Source organism: Brachycentrus maculatus, unplaced genomic scaffold (genome assembly GCF_059751285.1).
Source record: "Brachycentrus maculatus isolate JH-2025_06_01 unplaced genomic scaffold, ASM5975128v1 h1tg000353l, whole genome shotgun sequence".
Lineage (NCBI taxonomy): Eukaryota > Metazoa > Arthropoda > Insecta > Trichoptera > Brachycentridae > Brachycentrus > Brachycentrus maculatus.
The window spans coordinates 762,484-777,852 of record NW_028281102.1 but is presented as its reverse complement, the minus strand read 5'-3'; positions in this window follow the sequence as shown (position 1 = coordinate 777,852).

Genomic DNA, 15,369 nt, shown 5'->3' with positions numbered 1-15,369 from the left:
GGAAATTGACTAGTATGCAAGTTAGAATAGTTCTGTATTCAGGTGACGATGTGTATTCACAAACAAAATTGACTAGAAAATGAATACTAGGCAAACTAAACCTGAATTTGATTCCTAATCAATGCTATGGGATAGCATTGGGCCATTTTTAAGCATGTGTATAGATGATTATGTCATCCGTGAAAATATGTATTTATATTTTGTCAAAACTAAGACTCACTACATATTATGTTTAGCAAACCTGTTTTGCTGCCTAATTAAAAAATCTATTAAGGGTTTTTGCAAAATTATAAATAAAATTTGAAAAATTTAAGAAAACAATAAAGTGGCAAATTAAGTAATAAGATGGGTTTTTTGATGTGCAAAAATCATAAATTTTGTCAGAAATTAATGTCAATATGAAGAAATTTTTTTTTTTGTCATTAAATTGCCCCTTTCTGAATTTTTAAATAGGCAGCCGTATTTTCTTGCGATGTTGTTAATTGAATTGTTTTATTAATAATGCATCAGCATAGTAAAATATAAGCTCTTTTTTTTTATTGAAACTTAATTCAACTTAAGTGGTCGATCACAAAGTTTATATTTTTTTAATTTTCCAATGTTCGAATTAATAAAAATAAAATTACTTTATTTTTCTCTTATAAAAAGAAAATGTATGCATACTTAGAAACCACTTTTTATTTAAAAAAGCCTTTAATTTTTTATATGAGGGTATAAGGTGCCACATTTGCATTTACCGGTATAGAAGTTTCTAATTAGACGTAACCTAATGGCCTAACTCTTTACCAGCGATGCGATATAACAACGCCGTCATCTGCATCATTGGCCGACATATTGCATAGAATCGCATTACAGTTTGCTTTGAATGCAAAGGTTGCACAGTTTCACGTTGAGGCATTGCGATGTTGCATCGCCCTAATGCGTCTGGGCCTTGGGTCTACTCGGGGATTAGTCTCTGCAATAAGCAAACGCATTTTGCATTTCCATTTATTACTTTTGTATTGCAAAACTGAATGCTGCTGTAACCGGTTTTGTTTTAATTGTAAAGTTTATGTAATAAATTTGTTAAAAAATATTAACAGGTTTAATATTTGAAATATACATATGGATATATGTAATGTTTTATTTTATTTTATTATTATTTCACTTTCATTCATAATGTGCGACATTAGCTATACGATACATAATTATTTTGTCAATTTTTATTTGCATTATTTGTTAAACATAATGAAAATAATTGTTATAAATAAATATATTAATATTAACACCTATATGTATGTCTATGTTTAATGGAAATAAAATATTCAAAAAACATAATTGTTTTGTTTTATTTTAACTGACAATCAACAACAATAAAGTTTGTCAAATTTTCTAAAGATACAACCTTGATGCTTTTAGCTTTGGATTTGATTAATCAAATGCTGTATTTGCACAATTTTATTTTATGGTGTTTCAACACGTTTCACGAGCAACGTTTCAACGTGGGCTCGTAACACATTTCAGACGGGTTTTTTTTACGCCTGCGGACCGCTGGTGACGGGATTTGATTAGTGTGTACATATAGTTTTGACCTTAAGAAAGAAATTGGTACATTATATTCATACAAAAACATAAAATAACTCCTGCTTTTCTGACTACGAAATGGGCCGGCACAGAAGGTAAAAATACCCTTCCCGTCCTTAAGCACTGACTGAACGAGTAGAAATACCTTTCCCGACCTTAGTGTGTTAAGATTACCACACAAAATTATTTTAACCCTTTGCGCTCGAATTGCGACAATATGTTGACATGGTAAATTGCCCAGTAAATCGGTTGGCGACTATATGTCGCCACTATGAACCGTTATGTTGTTTAAATAATAAAAGGCCGGCATACATACTAACACAGGTATACTTCTGTCCCGCCAGTTGTTCAAGGTCCTTGCTAGCATTGAGTCACTTAAAGTTTGTGAAAACTTTACTTTTACTTTACGTAGGGGACTTTCGGCAGACTCCAAGTAGGCCGTCTACTCCTTAAACTGAGGTTCGCCTGGATGGCAAACTACATGTTTAGCGTATAGGATCAAAAAGAGACTGGACACTTGTCCTGGGCAGCCTAGGAGGATCCATTTAGGCGATTGTTTTGTTAGATACTATACATTGAAATTCTATAAAATTATATAATAATAACCAATTGTCTTTATTTTCCTTCTCCTTCCTGCTAAATCTATTATTTTATACTATGCCCTTTTTTTTAAATCTCTGAATGTTTTATAACATAAATGTGGAATTGTTTAATTGGCTTTTTTTTAACATAATTATTTTTTGTTAATTTAATGTAATGTTTATTATTGTTAGTGTAACTATGGTTTATTATATCATTTTTTTATATTTAAAGCTGTACAATTCCCGAACAAATAAAATAAAATATATATATATATATATATATATATATATATATATATATATATATATATATATATATATATATATATATATATATATATATATTTTTTTTTTTTTTTCTCTAATAAGCCATTTTAAACACTAATTTATTGGTTTTATTGTCAATTTCCATAATACCCATTCCCAGGTTTTTTTTTATTCTTTTCTAAAATCAACTATTTTTGTACAAATTTCCAAAAAAATACACTCGAGTTACTGGTTTGTCATACAAAAAAAGTATTGAGTGCACGAGTTAAAGTTTTCGAAATGTGGATTTTAAGAAAAATGTCTTTAATTCCATCGGTGACAATAATAACCAACTCTGGAGTGCTGCAGGTGACTGCTTCGCTTTAGAGAATTACCGACTGCAGTCAGATGCTGAGAGGTCACGTGCCATGTAATGATGAAAACCCAGGATAGTGAGACCTTTGCTACGGTGATCTCTAACATCCGGATAAAAAACGGAGAGGATACTTCATTCTAAATTTCAATCTTTCAATCAAATACTTAAAATTTTAAGTTGTCCAACCCTCTTTCATATCATGAAATTGTGATCCAATGTTAGAGGAATCTAATGCTATCTCTCTATCCTTCTCAGCATTGTATATATGTCCCTACTAGAATCATTCATTCATCTGCTAGATCTACACTAAATATTTTGTACTAATCTTTATGTTTCTGTGGTTAACTATAATTAGCTGTTTCATGTATATCTTTTAATTGTTTTATTTTACATATGTTGCTGTTGTTAACCCAAATAAAAAAACCTTAAATTAAAAATGTATAAATACTGAATATGTGTTGTTTTTAATTCTTCTTTAATTTTCTAATATGTAGTATATACATTTCTAAATAAGTTTGGATCTATAATTTTCTTTTTTTGCTTGTAACCCTTATCCACACCCAATGGTGCATAGGGCACTGCATCGAATTGACGCAGTGTTATTTTGATCATTACTTACATGAAGGCAAGGTGATCACTCTTGTGCATCAGCAACCAGTCCAGGGTAATATTAAATAAATATTACAATGTAAAATCACTAATATTTATTTTCACCCCCCCTGGGAATCGAACCCGGGACCTCCAGCACGGCAGCTAAACATGCTGACCATTACACCACGGAGGCGGATTTTTTTAAAATAAAGTAAGAAAGTATTTAAAAAAAGTTGGTTTTAGAATATGGCGACACAATTGTTGCCATGCGTCTCCCGCCAAATTGCCCATCCAGCGTCTGTCTCTTTTAAGTCTTTTTCGAAGGTTCGAAGCTTTCAGCAGTTGAAAGTACACATTGGAAGTTTAAGAAAAGTACTTTATTGAAGACATAACAAAAAACAACGTATTTCTTTATGTATTGGATTATTAAAGTGATTTCTTTTAGATTGTGACTCAGTGAACTAACGAGATGATTGATTCATCATTAAAAGGTTATCTTACGCTCAACAGTTTGCGTGAGGAAATCATTGACATTCGTCCGATGTGTAGTCCGGTGTATGAATTGATAAATAATTTCTTTAAGAAATTTAAAATCATATAAATTGGTGATTTCATTATTTTTTCTTAATTTTTTACTCTTTATCTTGTTTTTCCGCCTATTACAATTAGCTTCATATTAGTGTATGTAACATGCCTGTGTGGGGCTTTTTGAGATATATAAATGAATGTATGTACCAAGAAATATTTAAATAAAAAATTATAAACAAATAAAAAAGCACATTAAAAAATGGGTTATGCGTAAAAGAAGCAGTCCGCATTCAACTGAAATGCTGAGGTTGAAGTTTGGAACGCAATATGACCTTTGATTTTTAGTAAGGTGATTCTGGGTTTTAAATATGATTTATATTTGATCGAAATATGTAATATATATTTTTTCTTGAAATATTTGAAAATAATATCCGATAAAAATTTGATGATTTTTTTTACGAAAAACAGGACATTACTAAAGGTATCAATTCAAAACGTAAACCTAAATTTAAAAAAAAAAAACTATCGATTTTTAAAGATATTTTTAAAATTTATATTCTACAATATAGACAGGCGCCATGGCGTAGTCGGGTAGACGCTAGACTGCGAAACCAGGTTTGGCGGGTTCGATTCCCGCCAATTGCAAAACGAATGCAAGGAATAAAAACTTTCAATTGGTCTGGGTGTTTGTAATGTATTTTTCACATATACCTTCCGTTTCCTAACTATCCTACCTGCAGACAAGCCTCTAAAATAGAGGCTTTATGGTTTATTCTTTTAAATGCAATTTCTTAACCGTTAAAATAAATATTATTTGTTGACATCTCATCAAAGATGAAGAAGAATATGGAAGTCTGGGCATTTACGGGGCTGACGACCGTCATAGGCTGGTTTAAGTGATCACTTTACACACGTGTAACGTTCACCAATTCTACCCATTATTGACAACCACACTACTCAAATTCTTGGAAGTTTTATAATATATATGAACCAATTTAGAAACCTTGTTCTTGAATCACTAGAACTTCACTAGAGACATCTATTGGTATCAGACCTCCATGTTTTTCTTCATCGTTGATGAGATGTCAAAAAATAATATGAAAAATAACTCCTATAATTGGAGATAATCCAGATTTGTGAACAAGTATTTAAACACACTCAAAATGTTGTTAAAATAAATATAATATTTTTTAAATGTGAGACTATAATATAAAGCGTATTCAAGGTACGACATTCTCCTGCACGCCTATGTTGGCTGCATAGAATGCTCCGCCTCATCGCTTGAAACTGTAGAATGATTGTTCTAGGAAGATAGAAACTCCGGGCGTTTGTTTTCATTTCTTTGAATTCGGATCCAGAGAGAAACTGAGCCGGCGCACAGTGAGTTCCAGTGAATGTGGATTACTGTTCGCGAATCCCACTTGCAAAAGCTGCTTCCAAATGAGTTCTGTGTGGTGAACGGATTTCATCACTCGCTGGGTAGGTACTCGCTAACTGTAAGCTTCTATGAACTGGCTCGAATAATGATTAAAAGAGGATTTTGGTATTAACAAAAAATAAGAATCCCTTCAAAGAGAACAATTCTTCCCATCAGTAGCTTTTTTTTTTACGATAAACTGTAGATAATGATCACATTTATATTTTTTTCTCTCCAGTAGTCGAATAAATCTTTCTAAAAAAAATAAAGGATTAAAAAGACATGCAATTAAAATACATATAAAGATAATTAACTAACCATCAGGCTGTTTTCCGCAGAGGTAGGTAGGCATTATATAACGCCACGCTCTGTCTTGGCAAATATTTTCAACCCTTTCCACATCCATTTTTGAAATGCTTGGTCGTGCCAAGTTTCTTCATAAATTTTTATTACCGTTTTTTCCCTTACTCATTCGTTCCACATGTAAAAAAACCTTTAATTTTTATTGATAATGGTTGTTAATCTACTCTAACTATAACTTTAGCCCTAACTATAGCTGTTATAAGTACAAAATAATAAAAAAAATGAAAGAAAAAATAGATTGGAATGCCTGTACAAATGCTTGTGGTAAGATACAGATACGCCTGCTATAATAAGCATGCTTATGAGCATGCTCACTAGCTGTATACATTTGCTTGACACAAGCATACCCGTTTACATACATCGATACTACAGTAGTATGCTCATAAGCAAACCTGTTCAGACGCGCTCAGAGCACGCCTTTTCCACCCGCGCTGCAGGTAGCATACTCGGAAATCGAACGACAGTTGATTTTTGCTAGTATGCTAGTATAGTATGCTCGAAATGAGCATGCTTATTTCTTTCAAAGTACATACATATATGATACTTGGTAGCAATCGCTAAATAATAGCATGCTTTGAGCTAATAATAGACCTGTAGCGTTTTTCTAGGGGATTTCGGCGTGACTCAATGGGATTTGCCGCCGTGACTCCTACCGTTGTTAAGGACTACATTGCTGCAAAAAGACGAAAAAAATAGTTCATACATCTTCAAAGTATACTACAATACATAAGAGCGGGTATTTTTTTGTTGTATATATATATATATATATATATATATATATATATATATATATGCAAGTATGTATGTATGTATTTTAAAGTTGAAAGTTAGAAAGAGATAAACGAAAGGAAAGAAAATAACATTAGAGACTTTTCCACTTCTTGCCCGGAGGCAAGTTTGAAATGTGCGGATCGGGCTTTGGGGATCGAACATACGACGGAAGCGGAAATCCGCGGAATTTGAAATTCTCAAAGTTCCTAAACCTTCCGACCGCATCCCAACAGGTTGAACCGTCCCGACCCCCTCCGAGAGCTGAACTTGGCTCCCTGGCGAGCTAAACTAAGACGTAATTTGAGCCGAACATGTTTTTTTCCAACTTCGTTCAGATCCATTTCCACCTATTGCTATCTTACTCCAGAACTTCCGAGAACACGCTTTCGGAATTGGAATATTTTTATGCTGGAATAATACCGTGTTTACAACATTTTGAGTGTGTCCAAATACTTGTTCACAAAATCTGGATTATCTCCAATTACAGGAGTTATTTTCATATTATTTTTTGACATATCATCAAAGATGAAGAAGAATATGGAAGTCTGGGCATTTACGGGGCTTACGACCGTCATAGGCTGGTTTGAGTGATCACTTTACACACGTGTAACATTCACCAATTCTACCCATTATTGACAACCACACTACTCAAATTCTTGGAAGTTCTATATATATGAACCAATTTAGAAACCTTGTTCATGAATCACTAAAACTTCACTAGAGACATCTATTGGTGAGATGTAAAGAAGCTTTTTATTAAGCAGAAACTCTTATATTAGTATGTGAGATCCGAATCCCGGATTATAATCACACACATGAGAAACGCCAGAAAATACCATTTTCATTTTTATTATTAAGCTTATAATTTGACCAGATAATTTATTTACAACATTTTGAGTGTGTCCAAATAAGAGTTTCTGCTTAATAAAAAGCTTCTTTACATCTCACCAATAGATGTCTCTAGTGAAGTTTTAGTGATTCATGAACAAGGTTTCTAAATTGGTTCATATATATAGAACTTCCAAGAATTTGAGTAGTGTGGTTGTCAATAATGGGTAGAATTGGTGAATGTTACACGTGTGTAAAGTGATCACTCAAACCAGCCTATGACGGTCGTAAGCCCCGTAAATGCCCAGACTTCCATATTCTTCTTCATCTTTGATGAGATGTCAAAAAATAATATGAAAATAACTCCTGTAATTGGAGATAATCCAGATTTTGTGAACAAGTATTTGGACACACTCAAAATGTTGTAAATAAATTATCTGGTCAAATTATAAGCTTAATAATAAAAATGAAAATGGTATTTTCTGGCGTTTCTCATGTGTGTGATTATAATCCGGGATTCGGATCTCACATACTAATATAAGAGTTTCTGCTTAGTAAAAAGCTTCTTTACATCTCACCAATAGATGTCTCTAGTGAAGTTTTAGTGATTCATGAACAAGGTTTCTAAATTGGTTCATATATATAGAACTTCCAAGAATTTGAGTAGTGTGGTTGTCAATAATGGGTAGAATTGGTGAATGTTACACGTGTGTAAAGTGATCACTCAAACCAGCCTATGACGGTCGTAAGCCCCGTAAATGCCCAGACTTCCATATTCTTCTTTATCTTTGATGAGATGTCAAAAAATAATATGAAAATACCGTGTTTATTTGATTGCGGTTGTCTTTTCTTCTTCTTCTTCATCTTGTTGTAGGCCTTGTGGCCTGTTTTTAAGAGGGATTAGCCTTCTGCGATGTCGATTCCCAGCTATCGACCCATCCCTTTGGTGGTCTGACACCTAACGACATCTTCGATCTCGCATATTTCCCTGATCCTGGCATTTTTTATTCTATTGGTTGTCTTATACGTATACTTATTACTAGCAACGCGTAATACAATATGTTATTCAAATATGTCCAAATACTTGTTCACAAATCTGGGTTTCTTCTTCTTCTCCGGTCGTTTTCCTCATTGCTGAGGATAGTAACCCCCCTGCTGGCTTCCTCTGAAACCTCGGACAACACTACGCCATTGGTCCCTGCATTGTGCAGCTTTTAGAGCTCCCGCAACGGAGAGGCCTGTGATCTATTTCACCTGGTCGGTCCATCGGGTTAGAGATCTACATCTAGCTCTACGACCTTCTAGGCCTCCGGTTATGACAAGACTTTCCATGTTGTCCGGTAGTCTATGAGTAATGTGGCCGAAGAACTGGAGAATTCGTCTTCGGCAAAGAGTCGAAAGACGATTTTTTTATTAAAAAAATGTATCAAAGTGTTTTGGCTCGCTTTCGTAGTACACATAGGGCGTTTGTCCACTACACGAAATTTCACCGTCCGGCAGTCCGGTTTTGAAAAATGAAAACGACTACGACAGTTTAGCGTGATTGAATTTACGTGCAATGTGTTCACGCACCGATCAAGAGCTCCGATTCGAAGAAAGATGGACAAAAGCACAAGCCAATCGTCGTTTTAAAACGCTAACTGACGTGATGGACGGTAAAATTACACGGAATTACACGGAGTTTCGGGTAGTGGACAAGCGCCCATAGTGGTAAGCGAGTTTAATAACCATGCATATGATCGTGGAATCAATTCCCAGGAGGTAAAAATAAATTAACACCGGAATATTGACTTAACGAGATTAATGACTGAATTATCACTGTATCGATTCGATGCAGGCATTACGCGTTATTGGGTGCGAGCCAGAAAAAGAAGAAGCCTTTTTTCTCTTGTTGTTTACTTTTTTCGCCTTTATTTCTACTGTAAAATGTGCCGTTGTTAATTTGACTTTAAAAGTAAGTAGATAGATGGTCTGAGCTAAATAATACACATTAAAAAAATATTATTGTTTTTACAACTTTTAAAAATTTGCCACGAAGTATCTAAATTTATAATTTATTTTATTTTCTATTATCCACAGATTTTTTATATTACGCGAATATCAATTCGAATAAACCAAAATTTATTTCTATTCGACTCAATTCTTTATATTGTATTTTGTAAATATTTCTTAGATATACATAATAAAAGAAGCTGATTTGATTTGAATGGAGTTCACGTTTTTTGGCTTCTCGTTTGAAATAAAATACCCATGAAAATAATCCCCCGAAATAGGATTGGAATATCTGATATTATAATAAGAAATAAAGTACAAAAATATTGGTTTTTATTGAAACCCCTTAGCTTTGAGTATGTTTCAAACCGCTCATGTTCGGAATCTTTGATTGAAATTTAAATAAGCCTTTGAATACTAATATTATATTATGATAAACATTTATTTTTCGATCTGAATCCACCCCTGTTTGCCCCTTACATAAACTAGGTTTAACCTTTTTTCATCATTATAACAAGAAATTGATAATATTTTATTTAAATGGAAGGTCTACTACTTGAAATGTTTAACCCTTTCATACGTGAACTTTTATTATTAGAAAATCGTTGTATTTTTGCTACAGGTCAAAAATATATTAATATTTTACGCGTTACCTTTTACATTTTAATTTACCCTTGCGTGTCCTAAGTTTTTTTTTGCGCAAAAAAGTGTATTATTTTAAGTACTTTTTATCGCCACTTAAATTTTTATTTTTTTATTTTAAAAACGTTAAAAGCCTCGGTTATACGACGAGTATTTAAATATTGTATTTAACATTGTTCTATTAAAATTAATATTCACGTTTTTGCGTGCAATATCCAGAACGTAAGAATCTGTAAAATAATTAAGTATGTAAATTTTTCATAAATGACACTATAAAATAAAAATCTCGATTGAGTTATGCATTTTTGCGTAAAAAATGTATCATGTAAAATCACGTCAATAATACTTTTTTATGGCAATTTTTACAGCTTGTTTTTTGTCCATTTCTAGGTTAATCTAGCTATAACAGCCATAAGGGTTTTATACTTTACTCATTTGAAATATAAAAAAAAAACATAGCATCGAATGGGAATAAATTGATTAAATATTTTTTATAACAAGGTATTTTTGAAGCACGATGAATATGGAATTACTAGGAATAAATAATTAATTCTCTTTGCTTAAAAGAGAAACCAATTGATTTTAAAAATCCCGTACAATTTCGGCTCGACGTTTACATTTTATATTTCGATTGAAAATATAAAAAATGAAATAATGAAAAGTACTCGAAAATCCTTAAGCGCCGAATGAGCCTACTTAGAAAAGCTCTGGTGGTTGATTTCAGCTCTTTGAGTAAAGGTTAGGTTTTTATGAAGCGGCGCTCATAGCTGCGAACGCATCGTTTTATATGGTAAATGAATTATCGCGATTTGTTCGATGAGGCAAATAAGGCAAGAAAGTAACATTAACGAAATAAAACAGGAGTACAATGTTTAATTTTTTTTGGACATTATAAGAAATACTAATTTAGTTATAGGTGCATTGACATCACAACATAGATGAAGAAGAATATGGAAGTCTAGGTATTTACAAGGCTTATGAAATTCCATTGGCTGGTTAAGTGATCACATGATACACGTGTAACATTCACTTTTCTACTATGATTGAAAACCACACCATCAAATTTAAAACTCTTAAGGTGGAGACTAACCGGGGCATTTCGTCGTAACATAACGTAATAACATTGCTCGCGGCGAGCATCAGCGAGCATCCGAAACTATGGATGGAGCGCTCGGCTCGCTGTACTGACTATACGAATGCTCGTATCGTAACGTGTTGAAATGATCCGGTCGGTCTCCACCTTTACATATATCATTAATTTTGACTCTTTACACGTGAGTGCCCTGGAGATGATTCTATTCATCTATGGTGGGATGAGAAAAGCTTGTATTAAGCAGGGATCCTTTTATATGGATCCGAACCTTTATTACTTTTACAAACTGGGAAACGTCTGAAATAATGATTTTAAATTTTTTAAACAGCTTATAATTTGATCAGTTATTTTTATTCACAACGTTTTGAGAATAAGTATTTGGATACACTCAAAATGTTCTGATTAATTTAGTTAATTTAAAAAAATCCGCTTCCGTAGTATCAGCACGCTCGGCTACCAAACTGGTGGTCCCGGGTACGATTCCCAGGGGGGTCAAATAAATATTAGAGATTTTTTTCACTCTAATATTTATTCAATATTACCTTGGACTGGTACCTTAAGTCGAGGAATGATCACCTTACCTTCGTATGTTAACGATCAAGATAACACTGCGTTTATGTAATGCAGTGCCCTATGCACCATCGAGTGCGGATGAGGGTTTGAAGAAGAAGAAAAAAAAGTTTGTGCGACTGCCGCTGTTAAGGAATGAAATCTCAATGCGCCAAATTTTCAATTTCACCTTATAACTCTTAAATTTCGCATCAAACTTATCCGAAGAAAATTAATTTCCCCGCTTTGTATCTTGCCCTCCGCTTCCACTCCCCCCGCGCCCTCGACAGGCCATGGAGACACAAGGTGAGTAGGAGATATGGAGTTATACTAGATACAGAATGTATACTTTAGGGTTGGTTAACTTTGTTCCACTTCGCTACTTCTTGGCAGAGTTTACGACGTGGAACTAGAACTAGGATGTGAATAGGCCCGTACTATATTTTTACCAAGTGTACGTTTCCACTAGTAATTTTCTCTTATGAGGCTATAAAAGCGGAGGACCCGACTCACGAACTTCCCCGATATGGGCTGATCGAACTTCTAAACCGAGTATTTTGTGACTTTTCATTTAAGTACTAGATTTTTTGCTACGTTATCTATTATTATATAAAATACACATACTCTCTCTTTTACACACACACACACACACACACACACACACACATAAAATATCTTATTGTGAGGTACAAAACTTGTTGACTTATATTTCTAAATATAAAATATTAAATATTTGACAATATTTATCATCTGTCATATGAAATCCAAATTAAGTTTTAAGAAAAAAGCTGATAATATCTTTATATACGGTTGTATCGATCCTTACATCATTTTACGCGTTACTTTTTACAATAGTTTTTTTGTCATACATAGTCACATTGTATTTTACACACACATATACATATGTATATATATATATATATATATATATATATATATATATATATATATATATATATATATATATATATGTACATATATATATTAATATAAATATATATATATATATATATATATATATATATATACATATATATATATATATATATATATATATATATATATATATATATATATATATATATATATATATATATATATATGTAATAAAATAACTAGGTATCTACCTATACATTTTATTAAGTACTTACAAAAAGTACCTACATAAAACAGTTCTACAACCAGATGCCGCATGCGTCGCTCAGAATAAAACAAAAGACTTCCGATAATATTATTAACTGTCAGAATCAGATAGATAGATAGATAGATAGATATAAAAATTATTATAAAGATAAATTAAGAATAAACTTTAATTACAAAGCAACACATTGTTTATTTTATTATTATACACCCACTTTACATATTATTTACACTTAATTTTCAAAAGGAAAATATTACCACGTTATAAAACGACAATTTTGTTAATTGGAAATGGATTATGAAACATTAGATGTATTAAAACAATTACTACAATATGTTCGGAGTGAGAGAGAAAAATTAGAAGATGATCAAAGAAAACGATTAGAAGATAAACAAAGAAGACGTGGAAATCTAAGAACTAGTGATAAAATTAAAGATGTAAGTCCATGTAAGATTTGTGAAAATTTAAATAAGGGAACTCGATATCACTCTGAAGCAACGTGCTGGTTTAAAACAAAGGAGGATGATAAGATTAATAATAAAAATGAAGATTTACAAATTACACAGAAACAGTGCTTGAAGAATGAAAATAAAAATAATGTGAAAAAAAATACTACAAAATATAAAACAAAATATACTCCAGGAAAGAAGAATTTAGAAGTAGATTGTCTAAGCAGGAATCCAGTTTTAGAATCGAATGAAAATGAAGATGAACAATTAAAAGTTGTACATTTGGTTATATTAGAAGATACTTTAAGAGATCTGAATAAAAATGAAGGAATTCAAAAGAAAAAAACAAATGGATTGAAAAAAACTGTATCTACTTTAAAAGGGTCAAGAAAAAAAAATACAAAAAAAAAAGAAAGAAAAAAGAACGGAAAAAAAAGAAAGAAAGAAAAAAAAACAAGAAAGAAAAAAAAAAGAAAAAAAAGAAGGGAAAAAAGAAAGAAAGAAAAAAAAAAAAACTTTATCATATCACTAAACGTATACCAGTCCCTTCACTACAAGAAGATGATCCGGAGGACGAGTGAAAATTTTACTATGAATTTTCATCCCCAAGGGGGGAGATGTAATAAAATAACTAGGTATCTACCTATACATTTTATTAAGTACTTACAAAAAGTACCTACATAAAACAGTTCTACAACCAGATGCCGCATGCGTCGCTCAGAATAAAACAAAAGACTTCCGATAATATTATTAACTGTCAGAATCAGATAGATAGATAGATAGATAGATATAAAAATTATTATAAAGATAAATTAAGAATAAACTTTAATTACAAAGCAACACATTGTTTATTTTATTATTATACACCCACTTTACATATTATTTACACTTAATTTTCAAAAGGAAAATATTACCACGTTATATATATATATATATATATATATATATATATATATATATATATATATATATATATATATATATATATATATATATATATATATATATATATATATATATATATATATATATATATATATATATATATATACATATATATATATATATATATTTTTATATATATATATATATATATATATATATATATATATATATATATATATATATATATAAATACACATATATACATGTATAGTAAAAACTGGTATTTTTATTTTTTATTATTTGATTTAATTGCATTTACGTAAAACTTTCTAAAAAAGAGGACACATATACATTCTTACATACTGTAGAATACATATTATCTATTGTGTCGGGTTGTGGTCCCGTGGTTAGTGTCGCGGACTCTTAAGTCAGGTTTCTCGGTTCGAACCCACTCTACCACAATTTGATACCTATTTCTAATAATGAGCTGCTTAGACTCACAGAAATAGTACGAAATTGAAATATTTGTGTAAATAATAAAAACACAAATATTTATCTTTAATAATAAAATACGTTTTAAATACATATATTCGGACGTCGACACAATATCACTAGTTTGTATATTTTACAACCGCCATTCAGTGAAATTTCATGTCGAGGTTTGCCATATAATCTATGAGGTTTGAATGGCGAATAGCTCTTTGGAAAATGTGAGGATATTTTGTTTTATACTCGTGCAAATGTAATTCACAAAAATAATTGAAAATGCGCTGAAATCCGAATGGATTAATTAGCGTTGATTTTGATGAAATGTTTGTGTTGACGAGAATTTGCTATATATATATTTAATAACATATTTGCATTCAGGGGAAGTAAACAAAAATGATATTTTAGATATTGAGTCCAATTTGAAATTATTAAAAATGTGTTTTTTATTTAACTAAATTCATGAAATCTGAAAAACGAAATTCAAAGTTGATTTGTAAATAATTATTATACGTCAATGAAATGTCAATTAATGATACAAATTTGTCAGCGGATCCGTTTAATATACTATAATAGAATAGGTTAGATTTTCTTTTATATGCGATTCCACTTAACTACAGATAAAACTACAAGTCTAACATGAGTGTATTGTCTGTTTAAAGTGAGCAATATTGAAAGTAAGCTTAACAGTATTGGATTCTTTATCGTTATATATCGCTCACTCCTTTCAAGAACGTCATAAATAAAAAAATCGTCAATTTTCAGTTGAGCATGTTTTCGGAATGCCCAGAAAATGTACTATATCCCAGCAAAAGAGGCATATTTTTAGCATTAATATTTGCACGTTACAGGGCAGAAAGTGTTGTTT